The sequence below is a fragment of the Diachasma alloeum genome, unplaced genomic scaffold, assembly GCF_001412515.2.
Source record: "Diachasma alloeum isolate Michigan unplaced genomic scaffold, Dall2.0 Dall_scaffold_01647, whole genome shotgun sequence".
NCBI lineage: Eukaryota > Metazoa > Arthropoda > Insecta > Hymenoptera > Braconidae > Diachasma > Diachasma alloeum.
In genome coordinates, this window is record NW_021681742.1 from 58,290 (window position 1) to 82,971 (window position 24,682).

Here is a 24,682-nt window from a genome sequence, read left to right on the forward strand (position 1 = left end):
ATTTTATATATCTGTTTATATCTGAATTTTTTTCTCCTTCGTGATTGTTACGTCAAGAATGGGTTACTTGACACAACTTTATTAAATTAAAATTCAATATATTGAACCAAAGAAACAAGATTAAATTCAAAGATCGTCTCGAATTTAAGGAATAGAATTCAAACACAAAACCCATTTACAAAGGTCCCCTTTTACTTCAATTTTCTAAACCCCAAAAAGGTTTGGAATCAAAGGTTGGAAAGGTTCACTTGGAGTAAAATGAAAAGAATTTTGAATAACTTTAAAGTGACTCAATAGAGTCTATATTTTAACAAAACAAGTAGAAAAGTATAACTACAACATTCGACTTACATTCACTGCTCTGCTTTCAGTCGTAAAGTATTTGTTATGTGGTTAAAAGTAATGCCGCACTGAAATTAAGACGTTGGATTAAATTCTTTATTTAAATGAATAAAATAATTAAAAATGTCACAAGACTTGGGATTTCAGAAAATAATTTAGTCACGAAAGACTAAAATGGAAATTAAATAGTCATCCAAGACTATATGAAAATTAAAGGTCGCGAAAAACCCGAAATATCGCCTTAATAGGTCGATAATAAAATTGGAACTGTGTCCAAAAGAAACTGGAGTATACTAACTCTCAGATATGAGCTACTACTACTACTGTAGCGATGACTACAAAATGCAATCGGAACTGTAACTGTCGTGCTGCTATCGCGCACAAGTCTTTATAGTTTATCTAGGAGGGTGTGTCCTCAGAATGCATAGGGAAATTTCGGGGACCAATTACAAATGACTCTAGCCGAAATTTCCCACTCCAGTGGTTTGAAATCTCCTTGTTTCGAGATCAACTCCATCTCTCTACATGAAGATGTTTTTGGGGTGTAGGCGGTCTTTTCTATTCCCCAACAACCAATGAAAATTGTTTTAGGAATGCCCATATATTCCCTCCACAATTCTCTTTTATCTCTTATTTTCAACTTAGCGTTAACATCTTTGTTATTTAATTTTTTTGAAACAATTCAGATAAATTTCATGAAATTTTATGATAAATTATAATTCATTGAAGAAAAATAGTAATCTAATAGTAATTCAATAATAATTCAATGACATAAAAATATTGTTTAAACTTTAATTATTTTGTGGTTTTCCCACGTTGATAATATTTCTTAAACAATTATGATAGTTTAATTAATATCCGAAATGGAAAATTATTCATAAAAGAATCATTCTGTTGTATGATGCATTTTACTATTTTTGTGTCACATGTTCGTCAATGTTTATGTCATTTCCTCCATGTGGGAAACGAAATCGTTACTCTATTTTTATATCAAATATTTGTCGTGGGAGTTACAAAATTTGGACCCACGCTTAGAATTTGTTATCAACAGTTTTCCGGTTCAAGAGTCCAGTGTTTATTGAAATTTACGGTCACATGTGGAAAGTACATGATTAAGGAGACGAAACTAGACTCAAATGTTTACAGTGCATCTGATATTGTACAGCTGATATCTCCTTAATCTAGGAGAAACTCGACGTTGGGAACATTTTCATCGTTCACAGATGTGTGCAGCCGAAATATTCCCAACATCGAGGGGGTCGCTTTCCTTCGTCACAGAAGATAATTTGGGTTTCAAAAGTCGCTTCTATCACTGAGATAATTGAATGACGACGTAAGAAAATGAATTAAAATGAATTTTCTGACGGATGTCATGATATACCCAAAAATCATGAAATAGGTCAAATATTCATATAAATATAATCTCTTTGAAGCACAAATTTTTTCAGATTAAAAAAAAAATGTATTCCAATTTTAAGGTACTTCCTCAGTGAGTTATACTTGGTGGAAATTTTGCAATGAAGTGCAGACCTAAAATTTGGATCATATGTTGTTGAGAACATGTAGAAACGACTCCCAAAATTTCAAGTATTTTTTCCACGCGAATTTTTGAGAAATCCATCGTCAAACGTTCAATTTTTGTCTTTTTTAAGTTTTTCTCGGTGCGTATCTCAAAAATTCGCGTGGAAAAAATACTTGAAATTTTGGGAATCGTTTTCACATGTGCTCAACAATATATGATCCAAATTTTAGGTCTTCAGTTCATTGCGAAATTTGCATCAAGTATAACTCACTGAGGAAGTAACTTAACTTAATATACGAAATTTTCGATTCACAGAACTATGTTTTGGACTGATTCTTTTGATACGGTCTACTTAGCCACACATTTCATCGATATTATATTCGCTGGTCTCCGTTACAATCAAATTTTCGTAGACATAGCGGTGAATAAATTGAAATTTCGCGCGCTAATTCTCCTCACTTATGCCATTTTCCGGTATTTTAGCTATTGAGATATTTCGTCGAGAAATCAGCAAAATCAATGGATGTGTATATCTTTTCCTCAGTTTTTGCAGATTTTCTGAAGTTTACAGCATATAATGGGTTAAATTTGATCAATAATTGTGGAGTAAAATTCCATAAGACAGGGCAGAAACGTCGAGCTGAAGGTGCTACTGAAACTAGATGGCAAATAAAGAGTAAAGTGGATTCTAACCTAACTTCCGATAAGAATGTCAGAGAAGGTTTTCAGAGTAAATATCACAAAGAAACTACAATCAGTATCAATTCTTCCACTGGAAGTGATAGTGTTTCCAGTAAAGTTGACTCAAACGTCTATGCTACAGACGAATCAGAATCACAGTGTGGAGAATGTCAGCAAGAGAATAATGGAAGAAAAGAAGCTGAATGTGCTACAAGGTGCATCATCACGGGTGCTTCCGTTCGGAAGAATTATGAATTCACAGATATTTCATTCGATAATTCCATATTTGAATGCCTTTCTGAGGGGTTTTCTGACACAAATGGTTCNAGGGAAATTTCGGGGACCAATTACAAATGACTCTAGCCGAAATTTCCCACCCCAGTGATTTGAAATCTCCTTGCTTCGAGATCAACTCCATCTCTCTACATGAAGATGTTTTTGGGGTGTAGGCGGTCTTTTCTATTTCCCAACAACCAATGAAAATTGTTTTAGGAATGCCCATATATTCCCTCCACAATTCTCTTTTATCTCTTATTTTCAACTTAGCGTTAACATCTTTGTTATTTAATTTTTTAGAAACAATTCAGATAAATTTCATGAAATGTTCTGATAAATTATAATTCATTGAAGAAAAATAGTAATCTAATAGTAATTCAATAATAATTCAATGACATAAAAATATTGTTTAAACTTTAATTATTTTGTGGTTTTCCACGTTGATAATATTTCTTAAACAATTATGATAGTTTAATTAATATCCGAAATGGAAAATTATTCATAAAAGAATCATTCTGTTGTATGATGCATTTTACTATTTTTGTGTCACATGTTCGTCAATGTTTATGTCATTTCCTCCATGTGGGAAACGAAATCGTTACTCTATTTTTATATCAAATATTTGTCGTGGGAGTTACAAAATTTGGACCCACGCTTAGAATTTGTTATCAACAGTTTTCCGGTTCAAGAGTCCAGTGTTTATTGAAATTTACGGTCACATGTGGAAAGTACATGATTAAGGAGACGAAACTAGACTCAAATGTTTACAGTGCATCTGATATTGTACAGCTGATATCTCCTTAATCTAGGAGAAACTCGACGTTGGGAACATTTTCATCGTTCACAGATGTGTGCAGCCGAAATATTCCCAACATCGAGGGGGTCGCTTTCCTTCGTCACAGAAGATAATTTGGGTTTCAAAAGTCGCTTCTATCACTGAGATAATTGAATGACGACGTAAGAAAATGAATTAAAATGAATTTTCTGACGGATGTCATGATATACCCAAAAATCATGAAATAGGTCAAATATTCATATAAATATAATCTCTTTGAAGCACAAATTTTTTCAGATTAAAAAAAAAATGTATTCCAATTTTAAGGTACTTCCTCAGTGAGTTATACTTGGTGGAAATTTTGCAATGAAGTGCAGACCTAAAATTTGGATCATATGTTGTTGAGAACATGTAGAAACGACTCCCAAAATTTCAAGTATTTTTTCCACGCGAATTTTTGAGAAATCCATCGTCAAACGTTCAATTTTTGTCTTTTTTAAGTTTTTCTCGGTGCGTATCTCAAAAATTCGCGTGGAAAAAATACTTGAAATTTTGGGAATCGTTTTCACATGTGCTCAACAATATATGATCCAAATTTTAGGTCTTCAGTTCATTGCGAAATTTGCATCAAGTATAACTCACTGAGGAAGTAACTTAACTTAATATACGAAATTTTCGATTCACAGAACTATGTTTTGGACTGATTCTTTTGATACGGTCTACTTAGCCACACATTTCATCGATATTATATTCGCTGGTCTCCGTTACAATCAAATTTTCGTAGACATAGCGGTGAATAAATTGAAATTTCGCGCGCTAATTCTCCTCACTTATGCCATTTTCCGGTATTTTAGCTATTGAGATATTTCGTCGAGAAATCAGCAAAATCAATGGATGTGTATATCTTTTCCTCAGTTTTTGCAGATTTTCTGAAGTTTACAGCATATAATGGGTTAAATTTGATCAATAATTGTGGAGTAAAATTCCATAAGACAGGGCAGAAACGTCGAGCTGAAGGTGCTACTGAAACTAGATGGCAAATAAAGAGTAAAGTGGATTCTAACCTAACTTCCGATAAGAATGTCAGAGAAGGTTTTCAGAGTAAATATCACAAAGAAACTACAATCAGTATCAATTCTTCCACTGGAAGTGATAGTGTTTCCAGTAAAGTTGACTCAAACGTCTATGCTACAGACGAATCAGAATCACAGTGTGGAGAATGTCAGCAAGAGAATAATGGAAGAAAAGAAGCTGAATGTGCTACAAGGTGCATCATCACGGGTGCTTCCGTTCGGAAGAATTATGAATTCACAGATATTTCATTCGATAATTCCATATTTGAATGCCTTTCTGAGGGGTTTTCTGACACAAATGGTTCCATGGAAGATGCAGGTCCATCATCTGGGAAAATGATGGGAGAATGTGAATCTAAATTGCATAATCTCAGTGATATGGCGGGGACCAGTGCAAAAAAATTCAAAGCTTTTGAATTGACGAGAGAAATTTCTACTGAAAGTAATCCTGATAATCAGTTTTTCTTGATTCAACAATCTGTTCGACATAAATTGCTCGAGAATATTCGCTGTGATTTTTGCACTACAAAAGCTTCGCAAATTCGAATTGTAGACACGGCAGGGGCTGCAATGAAATTGATGGTAGAGCGTGTGACTTGTGGAAATTCTCTTGGAGACTCTTGGACTAGTGCGAGGATTGCCGGCACTTCTCAAAGAGCTGCTTATGAAATCAATCGTAGAACGGTAGACGCATTTTTTTGTCATGGTATGGGAAACGAATCTGCTTACAGAGAATCTGCTGACAGAGAACACATAGCTCAATTGGATAAAGAGTATGCAATTCTCAAGCAAAGGCTTCTCTTTGAATCGCGTTCAGCAGTGCGATGAGTTCACATGGCGTTGGATTCAACATTGAAGGAGGACTCGGTGGTAGATATCGGCGTCAGCTACGATGGTACATGGCATAAGCGAGGCCATACCTCACTGTATGGAATAGGTATCGTGATAGATACCCTCACAGGGTTGGTAGTGGATTTCGAAATTTTATCGAAATATTGTCATCTTTGTACAATTTTTGAGGATGAACTTGGTGTTGACACTCCTGAGTTTGCATTCTGGCAGAAGGATCACCGAAAATATGAAGAGTGTAGTGTCAGCTATCAGGGTTCTTCGGGATCGATGGAAGTTACCGCAGCGGAAGGACTGTGGCTTCGTTCCGTTGAGGAAGCAAAGTCCCGCTATACAGTCATGTTGGCCGACGGTGACATTAAGATTTTCAGTCATCTGAAGAAAGTTAAACCTTATGGAACGACTGATATCAAGGAGGAGTGGATTAACCACGTTGCCAAACGTGTAGTCACAGGACTCACTAATTTACAGGACTCACCCTGTAATTTGCGAGCTGCAATACTCAATCATTTCGCAGTGCTTCTGTCAATTTCGTACCTATTCTTAGGGCGATTGAACTTCCTCCCATTCCTCGTAGGTCTTGATCTACCATCTTTGGTTTTTTTTCTATCGATGATACCGAACAAAAATTGAAAATGCAAAACAATCACTTGGACGACTATTGAAAACTATTCGCAATGCGCTGCGTGTCATGCGTCTCGCATTGAATGTTTGGACAAACTGAATTAGTCACTAACAGCTTTGTTTACCTGTTCATTCATAAGGTCATTTTCACCTCTGGACGGCGGATTTTCGAATAAAATTGATTGTATGGACCTTAGAAGCGCGAGAGGAATTGTTAATGGGGATAGAATAGAACGACAAGGGGGAGCTAACTGGGCATTGGGTCAGCCTAGCCGTTGCACCTGTCCCAATATAAGCGGTCATAACTCGACCAATTCTTCAGATTTTCAAATGAAATTTTCACAGGTATATTTTGAAAGTATATTTGAGAAAATTTTACCGTGGCTATCCTCCTTAAGAGTCAAATGCCATAAATCGATAAATGTCCCTTTTTACACAATTCCAGGAAACGTTGAAAAAATAATGAGAAGTCTAGGAACCATAAATCAACGAAATGTGACCTTGAGATTCTTGAAATTTTATGCGAGAAAACCATGTTATCATAGCATTGGGTTAAGAACAAAGATTCTATGACCTTTGCAACACTTGAACTTTTCTTTTTGGACAGACTCCAGGAAAAATCTATTGTTAAAAAACAAGCTTTGAAGAGTGACTCTATATGTCAACAGCAAGAGCTAAAAAATAGACTTGAACGTCCGCTGAAAGATATCGAGAAATTGATGAACGTTATTCAGTTGAAAAGTGATTTCGAAGTGTTATATACTCAGATCTCCAAAAGGTGAAATTGAATATTAATTTCCAAAACGAACATCGTAAACTTCGGTGAATTTACCAGTATTTCAAAGAAGGAGAGCCTTCCTTTGCTGAAAATAACTGAATGGGAGCCGGATAAGGCATACACTGTTACTGCAGTTTACAAGCCCATACAAGCTCAAACAAAGTTCGAGGAGAGTTGACTTTTTCATTTGGATGGGAAACATGCAGTCTTTGCAACTATAAAAAAGCATCCAATTATTTCAGTAACCAGCCGGAGGAGTGGAAGAATATGCAATCACTCGTGTTAGAGGGTAAAATGAAGCTGAAGTACTTGGGTGGCCTGTAGAACGACTTCATCTTCGGCGAGTACTGGAAGCCAACACCTGCAGAGGAGGAGGAAAAAGCGGGAGCTTATAATATTTAAGGATAAAAAAAAAGAATAAACATTTTCTTTTTTTTTTATTGATGAAGTTTTCTCATAGCAAAAAATATTAAAATGTAATAGTTCTGTAAATTTTTCGTACTTCCGTATATGCTCTCGGGTTTTTACGATTTGTTCTCTACCTACCTTCCGACCCCCTGTACCGCATTTGCCAAGGACCAAGGAAAAACCTCACTTGAGGAAAAAATCTTGACCAGGTACAGTTGTCCCTTGTGAGACTCGCGCTTGGATAATGAAACTGTGAGAATTAGAACATTAAAAACCATTTTGACCCCCCTCCTCCCCCATCGGGAATCGAACCCGAGTCGTTCGCGTGCCAACTCCGCGTTCTAACTACAAAGCCATCGCCGTCGGTCGATCTAATATTAGGTGTGTGATTTAATTTTTACAGATTTTTTCTTCGAGCTTAAAATTATATTTAAAATGGAAATATATTCACGGTGTTTTCTAGTTTTAAAAAGATCGGACAAAAGGTTTCAGAACACGGAATTGCAAGCTCTACTGGATGAAGACTCAACGCAAACGCAACAAGAGCTTGCAGCTCAGTTAGGACTCACCGGAACAGCTATTTCTAAGCATTTGCATCAAATGGGAAAAATCCAAAAACTTGGATGGATGATGGATACCACATGTGTTGACCGAACCCAACCTAGGTCAACGTATGAACACGTGTCTTTCACTGCTTGCCCGGCAACAAAAAAAGGACTTCTTGTGGAGAATTGTGACGGGTGATGAAAAGTATATTTTTTACGAGAATCCCAAACGTAAAAAGTCGTGGGTAGATTCCAGACAAACCAGTGCATCGACGCCGGAACAGAACATCCATTTGAAGAAGATTCTCCTGTGTATCTGGTGGGACATGAAGGGTGTGCTTTATTACGAACTCCTGGAAACAGGTCAGATGGTAACTGCGGGACGCGACAGCCGACAACTGAACAAACTGAGCGAAGAACTTGATCAGAAAAGGCCATTTACTAGGCAGGGAAGCAGGCAAGTCATACGGCTGCATGACAATGCTCGACCTCACGTTGCTCGCGCGACTCAGAAGACTCCCTCAAACTTCGGATGGGAAGTTCTCCCGCACGCGGCATATTCACCAGACTTGGCCTCATCCGACTATCACTTCTTCCGGTCTATGCAGCACGCCTTAGTGGATAAACAGTTTGAAACGCTGGACGATGTGCGTAAATTCGTCGATGACTTTATCGTCTCGAATCCTCTAAATCTCTTTCGCGACGGCATTCGAATGTTACCTGAGAGATCGCGCAAGGTCATAGAAAATGATGGTCAATATTTCCAAGATTAAATTCGTTGTTCTCTATTTTTTATCTTTAATAAATTTACTGAAAAATCAGTAAAAATTAAGTCACACCTAAATTTACGAAGGGTTTGTCAGTCTTTGATATGTAACGAGATTTTCTCGTTACGGGGTGAAATCCCCTTAAATAAGAAAGAGAACTGTTGAACTTATTATAAGATTGACAAGAAGCGACATCTAGAGATGGCTGAAGAAGCCGGGACTAGATGAGAAGAATCACAGACCTATGATAGACCGAAGGCATAGCGGTTATGGGTGAAACCGCAACCCCTGGAGGTCTGCAGGGCGCTACTAGACTATTGCTATTTTAGAATTCGCCCACCATGTGCTAGGGGAAAAGGGGCCGACGTACAGGCTGTCTATCTGGGTGATTCTAAAGGCTATGTCGGAGTAGACTAGGGACCAACGGCCAGGTGAAAGAACTGGTACCTCCGTGATCCTGTCAGATTGATTGGTAAGGATAGGTTACCCTGGAATGCCCTATCGTCGCCGAGATACCCGACTGTGAGGCAAGGCCCTAGTGAGATTCCGAGTGAGTCGAACACGAGCGCTTGATCCGAGAGGTTGGAAAAGTCTCTCGGTATGCTGGAAGAAGAAGTGGTTGCATAAGCCATGGTAGGGAGTTCGGACTCTACGTCGCCTCGGTGAATAACTGTCGTCGGCGAGCGTAGGGGGATGCTCATGCATCCCTCGCTAGTAAAAAGGAGTTATTTCCGCACGCGAAGTGACGACTTTGTTGTTTCCGGCGTTATCGAGTCTCGACGGAACGATTCGAGGCGTATGGGCCCGTGGGCCTGGAGTAGAGAAATCCTCCTGTCGGCCCGACCATACGCCGATGGTCTAGTACTACCCGGAGGCCGTGACGCGCGATGACCGAAGCGGTAACTGGTGGTTGAGAGTGCGGGTGGTCGTAGCGTGGGTAACGGAGTTCCACCCTCGTCAGATCAGCCTCTCAACATCCCACGCTCTGAGGAGTCCCGGTTGATTCACAATGAGCTCTGAAAACTCCCCCGAGTCGAAATACTCGGAGGGGAATGAGTACTGGAAGAGTCGAAAGATTCTCCAGAAGGGAAATGAATTCGATTCATTAAGATGATTGTGCTGGAATGCACAATACACGGCCTGAAATGGCCGTGAGGATTGTGACGGAATACTCCTGGCGGACCTCGCCCACTCTACGGTGTCACACTGATGCTAGCAGGGCAATTCGTTGTCCAGCCACAAAAGTCCTCCGAGTGGACCAATTTGCCTCAGAGGCCGGTTTTTGCAAACCTCCCTGAAGGTTCGGCTGGCGCCCGATTATTGAGCGATAGAGACGGCTAAAAAGTAGTTTGGATTTTTCCTGGGTGAACAACCCAGAAAAATATTCTTACAAAATGGCGCCCAACGCGGAGCCACGCCAGTGAAGTTGAAGAAAATCCTGAAAAGGGTAAGTAGAAAATTATCGTATAGATAATACGGGGAAAATCGAGAAATTGATTCCCCTCGAAAGTAACGAATATTATTTATTCCTTGAAAAGGGAAAAATAGAATTCAAAAGGCACGAAATTTCGGTCGTAGGGAGATTTTCTCAGAAACTCGATGTTTTGTCTCGACACCCAGCGGAGATCACCTTGAGAGGACGAGTTTATTTTCCCCGACGAAAATTCGAAAGTATCGATTTTTCGCTTGGGAGGGGTTATTCCGGCTGCTCTGAGTGCTGGTCTCTTCGTCACCTAGGGGAGGATGGTCTCAGGAGCGGGGCATTTCCCTTCTTCAACCGGAAAATCGGAAGAGACTAGTAAGAAGTAATGAAAAATTTTGAAAAAGAATTAATTTTTCTGCTCGCCAGCATGCAACGTGCTGGAGAACTAATTTACCGACACCCGGTAAAGAAGACTTCTGGGAAAAAATAGTATTACTGATGGCAGGTGTCGGTAGTACGGATCCCGCCCGCGAGAGCATGCCATGCGATGGACAATCCGCGCAGGACAAAATTGAATGCCTCTGGTGGATATCAATCAAAGTTATTCAAAAAAACCGCCTAAATGTATAAATTTAGGTCGGAGTTCAGATCACTAGAGGGGACCATCGGCGGCGATTAATCTAATTGATACGTGCCCTAATCCCCCCACCCCCGACACCTGTGAAATTGGGGGAAATGACCACACGGAGCGTCCTTTTCCGTTTTGGCTACGTAAGCAACAGAACGTGAAAATTTTGACGCTCCCTCGCGAGAACTTAGTGTGTGCACGTAGTGAGTAACCCCGTGCAAAGATGGATCAAACCCTGAACAAGCTGGTGGACAAGGTGGTGCGAACCGCCGAAGAAACCAAACGGGGTAAGTGGGACTCGAGAGAGTCCAAAGAAAATCCCCAGGGAGAAGAATCCCTGGAGGAAATGGTGACGGGTGACTTGACAGTGCCGCAAGGCACTGACGAGATTTTTACACCCGATTTAACGGCCCTGTCTATTACAGAAGCAGGCCGAGATGACCTTGCTTCTTGGAGCCGAGGAGGAGGACGAGGAGATCCCATCCCCGGCATTCGAGCCGATGGAAGTCGGATCCCAAGTGGTAGAGGTGAGCACCACGGCGCCATCCCCATTGGCAGTGAAGCCTCGGGCGGAAAAACCCGAGGGGAAGATGGCCGAGGAAAACACGGCCACCCTGGCGAGGAGCCTGGTAACCACTCTGGTTGAGCACCCCGAGTTGATGGCGGCTTTGCTAGCACAACTGTCCTCACTCAACCTGGGGCCCTCTACGTCGGCGCTGTTGCCACCTCCCCTCCAGGAAAAGGTGGCAACTAAGGACGAGGAGTCCTTGTACGCTTGGGGCACCAAACACGCGCGAAAACCCCTTGTTAAGCTGACCCAGGAGAGGAGTACTCCCGTGGCCCCTGAAACAGAAGGGGAAGGGGACAGAGGCGAAATTCTCTGGGCCCTGTGAGAGGGTCAAGGGGCGAAAAACCCCCGTAAGACCCCCCCTGAGGAGGGAGAAGCCCACAGCAGAAGTGCTGGACCCAAAGGCCAAGGAGGACAGCTCCAAAGCCAAGGGTGCCCTCCCTGTGAAGGGAGGGTGGAAGGGAAAGGGACGCTCAGGGCCGAAAAGCCCAGGGAAAGAGGGACCCGTGACGGAGGCAGAGGAGATTCATCTCCAAATACTGAAATACGGGGGAGAAAGACCTTCAGGGGCAGTTGGGGTGTAAATCCCCAAACGTAAGGCCCCTGACGACGAGAGGATGGACACTGAGTCGCCTCTCGTCGATGACTTCTCCGACAGGGAGGAGAAGAGGAGGAAACCCTGCCAATCCCTGTTCCAGTACGGTTGTGTTGGAATTGTCGCAGGGAGGGTCACAAGGGCACAGATTGCCCTGCGCCGAGGAGGCCGCACTGCAGAACGTGCGGAATTCCGTGCAACGAGTATTGCCTCGCACGGAAAAGTACCGGGCGAGAGGCTCTTGGGTACCTCATTTTGGGCAAAATGTGCCTAAAGAGACCCTCAAGTTGCTGAGGAAGCAGCGGAGGGCGTTGGAGAAAGCGGAGGGACTCCCAGAAAAACGAGAGAGGAGGGCCGGAAGACGCCCCGCCCCTCGCTACGTGGCCCGAGGAGAGCTCCCCGAGGAACATCACCCTTACCGGGAAGTAAGGGCCGAGAGACGCCCTGCAGCTCCGAGGAGAGACCCCACACCCTCGAAGTCACTGAGGGGGGCCAGGAGAGCATAGGAGCGAGCTGAAAAGCTCGTTCTGCAAGGAAACATCCCCCCCGGAGGTGGAGATGAAGGGAGACGAGGACTCCACCTAAAAAAGTGGAAAAAATACCTCCCAGTCATTTTTTATGGGAATTTTTTTTTATTATGCTTTTTTTTACCCCAAAATTCTTTTTACGGCTATAAGAACAGGAAGCCCTGGTTCGTAAAGACCAGGGCAATTTTTCTCACCGGAAACGGTGTAAGAACACCGAGAAATGCACCGGAAGGTGCAAAACCAGGCGAAAAAAGGGCGAAAGCCCCAAAACACAAATATCCACATTTGCATGCAAAAGCGGGTAGTAGGCGCCATCTAGCGTCTCCCCGATAAGTAACGACTGTCGGTAAACCACCGCAGTTGGACAGCAGTCGGTAAAGTAGACATATTCTTTGCCGACTGATAAGAAAATTACCAACTGGTGGGAAATGTAACTGGATGGCGTCACCTCAGTAAAAATACTACCGAAAACGTCGGACAAGGATCTTTCTAATTGAAAAGTATTCAAAAATACCGCCAAGCACGGGAAATTGAAGGTTTTCAAATAGAAAATAATGGAAGCTCAATAGAAGAGCGGGAAAGAGAGAAAAATGACTGGGAAGACATGGAATACTTCCAGAAATGTCCTAAAACGTCCGAAATGACGGGAGATGACAGGGGCAAATACGGATAATCGCCCAGAACTAGTGAGTTTTCGTTTAAGAATACTCACTAGATGATCCTGAGGATTAATAGGGGCTTTTACTGCACAGGTAAAATTCCCGAAGTGCCTTCAGAGGAGCCACCGACCCAAAGGAGGGGGCGCCCCATATTCGGCGAGGGAACAAGAGTAGGGAGGACCCCCCAGTCTTGACTGCAGGATATAAAAGGAGCTGCAGAGCTCCCAGAAAACTCTTATGTCATGCGTGCGTGTAAAGTGCAGGTTAACAGGGGCGTTTGGAGGTCGGTAAGTCGAATTTTACACGCACCACCAATCGTTCTTCACTTAACAGACGCTCCCAGTTTTACACGCTTCCTACGCTATTTTACTGGTATTTTACACGTTCTCAATAACCCCTAGCGACATCTTGCGGTACAAACATAATCCATTATCCCAACCGTACACCGATCAGCTGATCCATTGGACACTATTTAACGAAACAAATCGCAGTGCAAAAAGCTAAAAAATAAACTACATAATAATAATTAACTCAAAAAGTGAAATATGAATACACAAGAAGATATGTTTAGTGAACACGATGAAATACTAACAGATAATATACTTCGAAACGCTCAGGAAGCAGAGAAGTGCTATCAAGAAAAAGCCAACTTTGAAAGAAAAAAGAAAATGAGTATTTTTTCTAAATATTAGAGAATAATTTTTTTGCGCGATTTTTCTCCACCCCACCCTGAAGAAAATATGAGGAAAGTTTGTTGATTTTTCATTTTTTTCTATTAGTATGAAGAATTAATAAACATAAATTATTATTATTATTATTATTATTATTATCATTACTCATATTTTTTTGTCAGATAGATTGAAATATTTGAACAATTATTAAAAGTAACAGATACATTTGACAGGGGATTTTTGAGGAGGTTNACGACGCTAACTCCGGTGCTCACTCCGATTCCAATGTCGGAACACCTCATTGGTCCATGACGACTGCAATGCGCTCTCCCATTGGTTGTCAGGCCCAACAGTCCTTACCACCTTCCCTCGTGCTCGTTATCACTGTAACGGCATGAGTTCTCATTCGCGCTCTCTCCATCTATTACCAGATTCTCCTAGGGAACTCTCCACAATGCACCGGGGTCCTTAGACAGTCGCCATGCTCCCCAACTCTAGCTCCATCCACTAGCGTCGCCGCTCGGTCGTCCACCGAAGCTCCCTCCACCGCGGGAACTCCGTCAGCTATCCAAGTGCTGGTGACTACTCATGTAGTCATGAGATCCTTCCAAGGGCGATCCTTACCTCCAACACCATAGCCCCTGAGGACTCCATATCCCTCGATGACGACGGTAGAGACATTGGCTTGGCACAAACAAAATAGTCACACAAATAAACAAAAGAAAAACAAAACAACTGCGAATCGACTCTCGCTTCACCGATAAAGTGACTTCTCGTCTGGACGCGGAAAAATTCACCGTTGAGCGGTCGAACCAAAGCAACACGTTACAGCAAACAAGCTCGAGCTTCGGGAATAAAGACTCGAGGCAACACAGAGACTATGAGAAGCCATCTCTGAGAACGCTCGAGATGGAAGAGCACAAAGAGCCCATAGAGACTGTAGAAGTCATCTGTGGCGAGCTCGAGTTGCAGGGAACTGAAGCAGCACATGCCTTACAAGGTCGTGATGCTCCTTCAGGGAGGGGTGGACGTACTGGTAGCACCAGGCACTTGCTGTTATGTCGCAACTACGACCGAGTGGGCCACACGTTTAGGTTTTGCACCGCCGAACGAACTGTATTTTGTTATGGATGCGATGCCAAAGGCGTGCACTTGCCAGAGTGCCCAAAATGCCGCCCAAAAAACGGGAAACCGGCAGCGTAAGTGACGAAAATTCGGCTGCACCGCCGGAAGTCTCGGGAAAAATGGAGAGAAACTCTGGTCTACAATATCGGCGGATATCATGGGTCCCTTTACGCGTAGTAAAGCGGAACACTAATATATCCTAGTTATCCAAGACTTCTTCACGAAGTGGATAGAAGTGCGACCGTCGCGCAAAGCAACCGATGCGACGATACGTAAAGCATTGGAGGAAACCATCATTTATCGATGGGGAGCTCCACGAGAATTGCTGACCGATCATGGAACCGAGTTCATAAATAAGGACGTGAGAGAGTTGGCTGCTTCAACCAATATGAAGGACCGAACAACGCCGCCATATCACCCGCAAGCGAACCCCACCGAAAGAGTGAATCGTTCGCTAAAAGCCATGATACGAGCGCATGTAGAACAGGATCACCGTGATTGGGACTGTCATTTGGATGCATTTCCATTTGCATACAATACAGCCCAACACAGTTCCCTGAAAGCAACACCGGCTTTCGCAAATCTCGGGCGAGAACCCGAACCAGCAAACTCGCTATGACGAAAGTTGGAAGGAGATGTCGAAGTTGAAGAAAGTCCGACCGAGGCCTGGGTCGAGCGCATGAAGCGTCATGATACCCTGAGATTGGCCTTTAGGCATGCATTAGCCGAGGCTAATGATTGACAGGCACAAACGTACAACTTGCGCCAAAGGAAGGGTGTTTGAGGTCAGCGAACTAGTCCTAGTTCGCGGCCAAGAGCTGTCGAGTGCTGTAACGCATCGTTCAGCATCCTTGAACAAACCGTTCAATGGACCCTTCCTTGTGACCAAGAAGCACTCCAGAATCTTTTACCAGGTTTCTGATATGACGGATCGTAATACCAAAGGCATTGCTATAGTGCACATGAAGCTCTATAGGGAAGCTTTGGAGGAACCCTCGACTGGCAAGTTGGAAGGTGAAGAGTAGTTACTCCTGGAGAGTTCGACTTGGAAAGTGTAGGTTTCGGGTCGAAACCTCCCTTAAGGAGGGGGGTATGTAACGAGATTTTCTCGTTACGGGTTGAAATCCCCTTAAATAAGAAAGAGGACTGTTAAACTTATTATAAGAGAGACAGGAAGCGACATCTAGAGGCGGCTGAAGAAGCCGGGACTATTGCTATTTTAGAATTCGCCCAACATGTGCTAGGGGAAAAGGGGGCCACGTACAGACTAACTAGGCGATTCTAAAGGCTATGTCGGAGTAGACTAGGGACCAACGGCCAGGTGAAAGAACTGGTACCTCCGTGATCCTGTCAGATTGATTGGTAAGGATAGGTTACCCTTGAATGCCCTATCGTCGCCGAGATACCCGACTGTGAGGCAAGGCCCTAGTGAGATTCCGAGTGAGTCGAACACGAGCGCTTGATCCGAGAGGTTGGAAAAGTCTCTCGGTATGCTGGAAGAAGAAGTGGTTGCATAAGCCATGGTAGGGAGTTCGGACTCTACGTCGCCTCGGTGAATAACTGTCGTCGGCGAGCGTAGGGGGATGCTCATGCATCCCTCGCTAGTAAAAAGGAGTTATTTCCGCACGCGAAGTGACGACTTTGTTGTTTCCGGTGTTATCGAGTCTCGGCGGAACGATTCGAGGCGTATGGGCCCGTGGGCCTGGAGTAGAGAAATCCTCCTGTCGGCCCGACCATACGCCGATGGTCTAGTACTACCCGGAGGCCGTGACGCGCGATGACCGAAGCGGTAACTGGTGGTTGAGAGTGCGGGTGGTCGTAGCGTGGGTAACGGAGTCGAAATACTCGGAGGGGAATGAGTACTGGAAGAGTCGAAAGATTCTCCAGAAGGGAAATGAATTCGATTCATTAAGATGATTGTGCTGGAATGATCAATACACGTCCTGAAATGACCGTGAGGATTGTGACGGAATACTCCTGGTGGACCTCGCCCACTCCACCGTGTCACACTGATGCTAGCAGGGCAATTCGTTGTCCAACCACAAAAGTCCTCCGAGTGGAAGAATTTGCCTCAGAGGCCGGTTTTCGTCCAACCTCCCGTGAAGGTTCGGCTGGCGCCCGATTATTGAGCGATAGAGACTGTTAAAAAGTAGTTTGGATTCTTCCTGGGTGAACAACCCGGGAAAATATTCTTACAGATGTCGCCACGCAGAGTGAAGAATATCTGGGCTTCGTTGTCTCTCTGGGGTCAGTTCTTCACCTCCATATCATTTCCCACCAATCCGAGCCATCCTTCTATTATTTCCACCAATGGAGAGCATCGTTTTATTCCTCCTTTCATTTCTCCTCAATTTACCCTCGATCAGGGTCGATTGGCACGCCTCAAGGTGAAAGTTTGATGAACTCTGATAATGGGGTCGATATCCTTTTTATCGACCCATCATCGACAATTGGTGCTCGAATTCCACTGTTCCTGACGGGAGCATAGTTCCATTTATTGAAGCAGTTCCCACTGCTTAAGCCATCCTAGAGCCTTCAAGGTCCACTCCAGTACTCTGACACAACCCTCTAGTCAAACTCCGGGCCCTCCCGAATACATGGGGAGTCCTCGTCCAGGCCTGTCGTACATAACCCCACCTGTCACAACAGTGGGCCATGTGAGTCGTTTGTTTTTCACTTAGTCTATCAGATCTTTGGAGCTTTTCTCTAATTGTCGTTACTCTTCAGGGTAAAGGGAATAATCTTCAGTCTCTTCTCGGATCTAGGGCTTCAATCTTAGCACTTAGATCCTGGATAACCCTTCATGATGCTCTCCAGGCGATTCCACCTCTTCTCAGGCAACTCCATAGGACTTCGGGTTTCCTTCCACTGAAATGCCTTTGCTGGTGCTCCATTCTGCTTCTCCAGTCAACACTCCACAAAATCCGGGATAACTTACTAATATTTACAAATCTTTGAAGCTAATGGATAAAAGAACGAGGGGGTATGCTCTCTCATTAACAACTAATTAATTTCTTTTTATTAATCCGGGTTTTTAAGTGACCTTCGTCACAATGGATTTCCCGAAGCATCATTTTTACACGGTGACAAATGGGAAGTTGCCTAAAGTAGACTCCCAGGTTTTCTCTTTCTATTGAGACCCGGAAGGTTAGGTGCATTAGATATATACTAGAGTGTTGTCAGTTTCTATTGAGACTCTACAAGAAGCACTACGTGTACTTCAAAATGAGTAATCTTAGAAACGAAGAAAAAGTATATCTTATCAAGTGCTATTATACTAGAGGTAAAAACTATACTGAAGCATATAAAGGCCTTCGTACCAAATTTGGAAGTAAAAAAGCAGCCAATCAAAACACCCTCAGAAGGTGAGAAAAAAAAAATATTTGTCTGACCATCGTATAACCTCACTTTTGACTAAAACTTGCAAGTATTTATTACGTTCTCTCCCAGAGTAATTGATAATTTCATCAAGTATTATACTCTTGAGGACCGTCGTCATGATCTTCCTGGTCCATCACAGTCAGTTACAACGGAAGATACGATTGCCAAGATCGAACAACATTTCAAGAATAATTCAACGGATTCGATGCGAAAGGCAGCGGCAACTTTGAAACTGAACCGAGAGACACTGAGATTAATATTGAAGAATTTCCTCAAGTTACACTCTTATAAAATTACGACCTATCAGTTGCTCTCAGAAGATTCCAAAAACAAAAGAATTGAGTTTTGTAAAATAATGACACAGAAATTTGAAAATGATGAGATCGACATCAATCACATAATCTTCCCAAACGAAGTTCACTTTTATTTAAATGGATATGTAAATAAACAAAATGACCGTTTTTGGGGTCGCGAGAATCCACACTCATCTGAGGCAAAGTCTTTACACCCTATTAAAGTGACTGTTTGGGCAGCTATTTCAATCAAAACAATACACTTAGAATTCATAGAAGGGACCATTACAGGCAATAGTTATCGAGAAATGCTACAAACAAAATTTTTCCCTTTGGTTAAAAGAAGATGATTGGTTAAGAACTATTATTTTATGCAAGATGGTGCTACACCGCATAGAACTAAGGACGTATTTGAAGCTATTTATGAAGTGTATTGTGATCGCTTATTCACCCGACTTGAACTCGTGTGACTTCTTCTTATGGGGCTTCCTGAAAGATGATGTTTATGTGGAAAAACACGAGACCAAAGATGATTTGAAAAAACCCACCAGAGGCGGAATTTCTGGTATTTCTCCGTCTCAGATTGAACGAGTTTTTCATAGTTTCCGAAAACGGCTTGATTATTGTGCAAATTCGATTGAAGATCACTTCGAAAATATTTACCACTAATAGTTATCTCCTGGCTCAATTTGTCAGATTTTTTCAAATCTCAATCACTATCTATTAGAAGTGTCTGATTCAACTAAAACTAATTTCAAATAAAAATGACATCTTTACTCAATTCATATGTATTTTTTTTTCCTGGCACTCATTTCAAAGTTATAAACGATTAATTTAGGCAACTTCGTAACTGTCATCCTGTAATAACAAAGACCCATTTAGAATCTATGATATTTCTATCAGTTGGACGAGGCACTAGTTCCCATGTTTTATTTTCAGAAAGGGAATCTAGTTCTTCTTTTATGGTTTTCTCGCACTGAATTCTATCCCCGCGATTTTTTATGTTACTGTAAAATTTTGGAATTTCGTTTATAACGGACTGTGTATAAGCATGAAGACACTACTCTTCGTTGTAAGAAATCAAGGGCATGTTTCTAATTGTTTGATTACGACGAAGGTCTGTCCCCTCGTTTACACTTTTAACTGTTTCTTTCTTTATATTTTCGACTGTGCTTTTGTTTGCATTTTCGATCGGACGTTTTCTTTATCATTTAAGTCACTTGGAGAGTTGGTGTTAACATATGGGCTTGCGTCAATGCATGGAGAATTAGTTACCCCCTGTAGTGTGTCGTCTTTCACTTGAGAAAGAATTGCATTGTTCTCACTCTCCCCATTTTGACCCAAATATTTGTGAGTTCTGAATCTTTTTAGGTTTGACTCATTCTCGATGTCTTTATTGTGCATAGAAAGGCGTGAATTTTTATAATTTACTTCGTCAAATATTACATCACGAGCAACGATTATCTTATTTGATTCAGTATTTAATACTCTGTAACCATTTTGTTCGTAGGCCACAAGTACACCTTTGAATGATTTTTTATCCGATTTTTGACTAATTAAATAAACTACCGTATAATGAGTATACTCATCAATAAAAGTTACAAAATAATTTTTATCATCAATAGTTGAGGGTGTAATTGGTCCACATACGTTTGAGTGGATAATAAATAAAGGCCGTGTAACATGAGCTCTATCCTTTTCTTTTGAAAAAGGGAGTCGTGCTTGCTTTCCATATATGCAAGCTTCACATATCTTATTTATAGGATCTACTCTCTTTAATAGATGAGTATAATCCAGTAAATTATTCCTTTTTATTTCCAGGAATTTTGTTTTACTGATATGGCCTAAGCGTTCATGCCAAAGTTTATACGTTTTTTGCATTGAATTTTCATCCTGCTTAGCCTGATAAAACGTATTTTTACTTGCATTATTATTTATTAAAAATTAATGCATACTAAATTCTTCATTGGTTTACTACTTAGAATTTTCTGATTACCCCCTTCAATGGTTACTTTTGGTCACTTCTCCAGTTTTGCTGAATATTGCATTCATCCCTACTTCTTGGATTTGTCGTACGGATAATAAATTGTGTGGTATGTCAGGTGCGTACAGGAAATCACGCAAGGTTTCAGTTACTCCCAAATTCGTAATCACGTCGATTGATCCTTTCTTGGTTGCCAAGATTGATTCATCTTTTTTAGCAACTGGAATTTCCAGTGGTATTTCTAAATCTCCCACAGTTGCAAAAATGTACAATTCGTTAACCAGGTGATCTGTAGCACCACCATCTAATAAGAAAATTGATTCATTTTCATCACAATTACTTGTTTCACCAGTTGAGAAATTGCCCACATGGCTCATAAATGCAAAACTTCCATTGTCTTTCCGGAGTTGAACCTTTTGCACGATTCTTTGGCGTTGGTCTGACTTTTGTCCTTGTGATTTAAAAAAACAATTTTTTTCGTCGAGGTTTCTCCGGCCACAATGCTCACACTTCTTAAAATTCAATTTATTGTAATTTCCATTTTTTTTATTGTGAAATTTTGAAAAATTGTTTACAGTTTTATTGAATTGTCCATAAGGTTTTTGTTTAAAATTTTCATGATTGTTTTTCCATTTCCCTTTGTGATTATTGGATTGTTTCAGTTTATTATTCTGTGAAACTTCCACATGTAACAATTTAGCACTTGAATCATTATTTTCAGTTTTTAATTTTGTTTCATAGTCCAGTAATTGTACCTTCACATAGTCGAGATTCATTGCATCATCTTTTAATGTTTGAAATGCAGTGATTTTGGATTCCTACGAAATTGTTAGTGATAATAGTGATCTGGCCATTTTATGTGCTTCTTTTAATTGTCCACCTGCAGCTTCCGGCTCAACGAGCATATCATCAAACTTTACGAAATGGTCTGTGAGAGTTGTACGATCTGTCACTTGGAAAGATAAGAATTTCTTTTCAGTGGTCATTTGAGTTGCCAAACTGGTACGTTCATAAAGTGCATCAAAGTTTTGAAATAAGGTACGAGCACTGACTCCCTGCACTGTTGCTTTTTTAACCATTGAATCACGTAAATATTCAACCAGAATTCTTTTTGCTTTCTTCTCAGCTTCATTCCATTTGTCATCAAGGGTCTCGGCGGAGCATCGTCGATAATGTAAAGCACATCTTCATCTAATAATGCACGAATTCTTAATTTCCAAATCGTATATTTTTGACTATTTAAAAGCTTAATGTTCCTTTTTGTGCTTGACTCTAATTTACCTATTTTTATTTTATTTTATCATAATCACTGTACTTCATAAAATTGATAAGATATATCCAAGAATATAATTTTATATTCTAATGCACTAAAGTGTCCAATCACTCACTTATTAATCATTTACTTAAAAAAAAAGATAATTATTTACACATTGCCTGGGCCCACAACTTATTGGAAAGTTATGGGATTAGGGAAAGAGAAAAATAACTTGACACCAAAAATACCAAGGTTTAGTTGGAGTTGAGCATTTATTACTGTGGTCCTCTCGTCACGACTTTCCGGCACAGACTGAACTTTGAGAAAGGATACCTCAAGTACCATGTGTTCTATCCATGTGTTTCCATGATGTTCTGTCACGTCATCTGTAGCATAGACGACTGCATACAGAGTGTATGCCTACACCACTTATACAGAGAGAAAAACAAACTAAATTTCTTAAGAATTAAATGATTATTTTGCTCATTGCAATAATAATCAATTTTAACTTGAAATAAATAAATTCCGTCGAGAAAATGCGAAAAATAAAAACATTATTTGAGGTTAGATCAGGCAAGTTCATTTGTATTCGTTACTTTTTGTTATTATTTGTTGTAATTAATCGGTAAGAATATTGCAAAATGGTTAAACGAAGTATTATCGACTGATTCAATGATAAGAATGGATATTTATAAGGGAATTGAAATGATAATGGATAAATGTAATAGAATGGGATGCTGTTTCTATTCATTTTCTTGGATTACCTATTCCATTCAATGAATTATCTTCAGAAGAAAATTGCTAAATGTTGCTGAATCAATTAAAAATTGAATTCTATTCTTTCAATATAAATGACAGATAAATGGCAGAAATATGCTAAAAGTAGCCAAGAAGACCCAGACAACCAAGTCTGCTCGGATTGATCCACTTGAATTCCACTTGAATTGTCAAATGCTCAAAGCCTCTTCCCATTTTTGAATTGGACTCCCAGATACGTCCCTGAGCGCGCCATCCCCACTCGCCTCTGAGCGCCCAGCCGCTGGGGGGGGGGGNGGGGGGGGGGGGGGGGCAAGCTCCATGACTCAATGGGTTAAACGATTTTTTTCTAAAGCTAATCCACGTTTTTCTCCAATAGAAGCACATATTATGAAGCCAGAAAACAGGGGACAGATTCGCTGGAGCGCCAGAAACGGTGTTTCAGTCGACTTACGCTTTTCCTCATCTCCTTCAGTCTCTCACCACTAGCCATTATTCCGCTGGAGGAAATGTTATGAAATTTACATTTTCACGTTAAACCAAAACGCGTCGAAAACTCTACCCCTGAGGTGAGGTGGAATAGTATTAGGTGTGTGACTTAATTTTTACAGATTTCTTCTTCGAGCTTAAAATTATATTTAAAATAGATATAAATATATTCGCGGTCTTTTCTGTTTTTGAAAGGATCAGACAAAAGGTTTCAGAACACGGAACGACAAGTCTATGTAAGTTACATAACCTTTCAGAATAGCAGAATTTACGATGGCAACTGATAAACAGCACATTCGGCACTGCATTTTATGCGAATTCCAACAAGGAAAAAATGCTTCCGAAGCACGGGAATCAATGTGTAGTGTTCTTGGTGCCGACGTTGTATCTTATAAAACGTGTAATTATTGGCACAAACATTTTAGAAGTGGTGATTTCGATCTGAGTGACCAGCCGCGTCCTGGACAGCCTCGAAAGTTTACAGATGGGGAATTGCAAGCTCTACTGGATGAAGACTCAACGCAAATGCAACAAGAGCTTGCAGCTCAGTTAGGAGTCACCCGAACAGCTATTTGTAAGCGTTTGCATCAAATGGGAAAAATCCAAAAACTTGGAAGGTGGGTCCCACATGTGTTGACCGAACACAACCTAGGTCAACGTATGAACACGTGCCTTTCACTGCCTGCACTGGGGAAAAAAATTACTTTAGCCAAGGAATCATTTTCTTGGGAGAAGAATTCATTTTTTTAGAAACTTATTTCTCTAGGCCAGTCATTCTCAGGTGGTCCATGTCCATCTCCAAATATTACAATTATGTTGAATAATAAGATAATTATGCTACATATGACCTTGAATGAACACGCTTCATTATTTTTCAATTTTTTCAAATTCGAGGTTTTCTAACGTATAATAATTTGAAATAATTTTAAAGGTTAATAATTGTCAATGGAGTTCATTCAAGGTCATATGTAATATAATCATTCCATAATTGAACATAATTGTAATATTTAGAGATGAACTTGGACTCCTTGATAATGGCCTGGAGAAATACGCTCCGACAAAAATAAATTCTTGTCCCAAGAAAATGATTCCTTGGCAAAAGTAATTTTTTTTCTCAGTGTATCCGACAACAAAAAAAGGACTTCTTGTGGAGAATTGTGACGGGTGATGAAAAGTATATTTTTTATGAGAATCCCAAACGTAAAAAGTCGTGGGTAGATCCCGGACAATCCAGTACATCGACGCCGAAACAGAATATCCACTTAAAGAAGATTCTCCTGTGTATCTGGTGGGTCATGGAGGGTGTGCTTTATAGGGTCTCCCATAGGAATGTGTGAAAACTGAACTCATCTGCCGACTCATCAAAAATAACCTTGACTCTCTACGTTTGTGTTACGCTTACTAGGGGCCAGTCAGTTTTATTCCAACTGTGGCAGGAGCCTTAGTTTGTTAGCAGTAATGAGTGATTTGACAATTCAAGAAAAAAGATATCTCATCGAGTGCTTCGATTGGCGAAGGAAAAAATACTGTGATGCTTTTAGAGGGTTTCGTACAATATTTGGATCCAAACGAGTTGCTAGCGAAACCACTTCGAGGAGGTTAGAATAATTTTTTTTTCATATTGATTGTGTGAGAACAAAACACATTACAGATTTTCGTAGAAATCCCGTTGGTTTCTAGTCATGATA

The 24,682-nt window shown here is 41.0% G+C and overlaps 1 protein-coding gene across 2 annotated transcripts in view; it reads left to right on the plus strand.

Moving 5' to 3' along the window:
- The window catches only part of LOC107046646 (nuclear inhibitor of protein phosphatase 1), a gene marked incomplete at its 5' end in the record, with an annotated part of 84,240 nt that overhangs the window by 48,514 nt on the left and 11,044 nt on the right, over positions 1–24,682 (plus strand).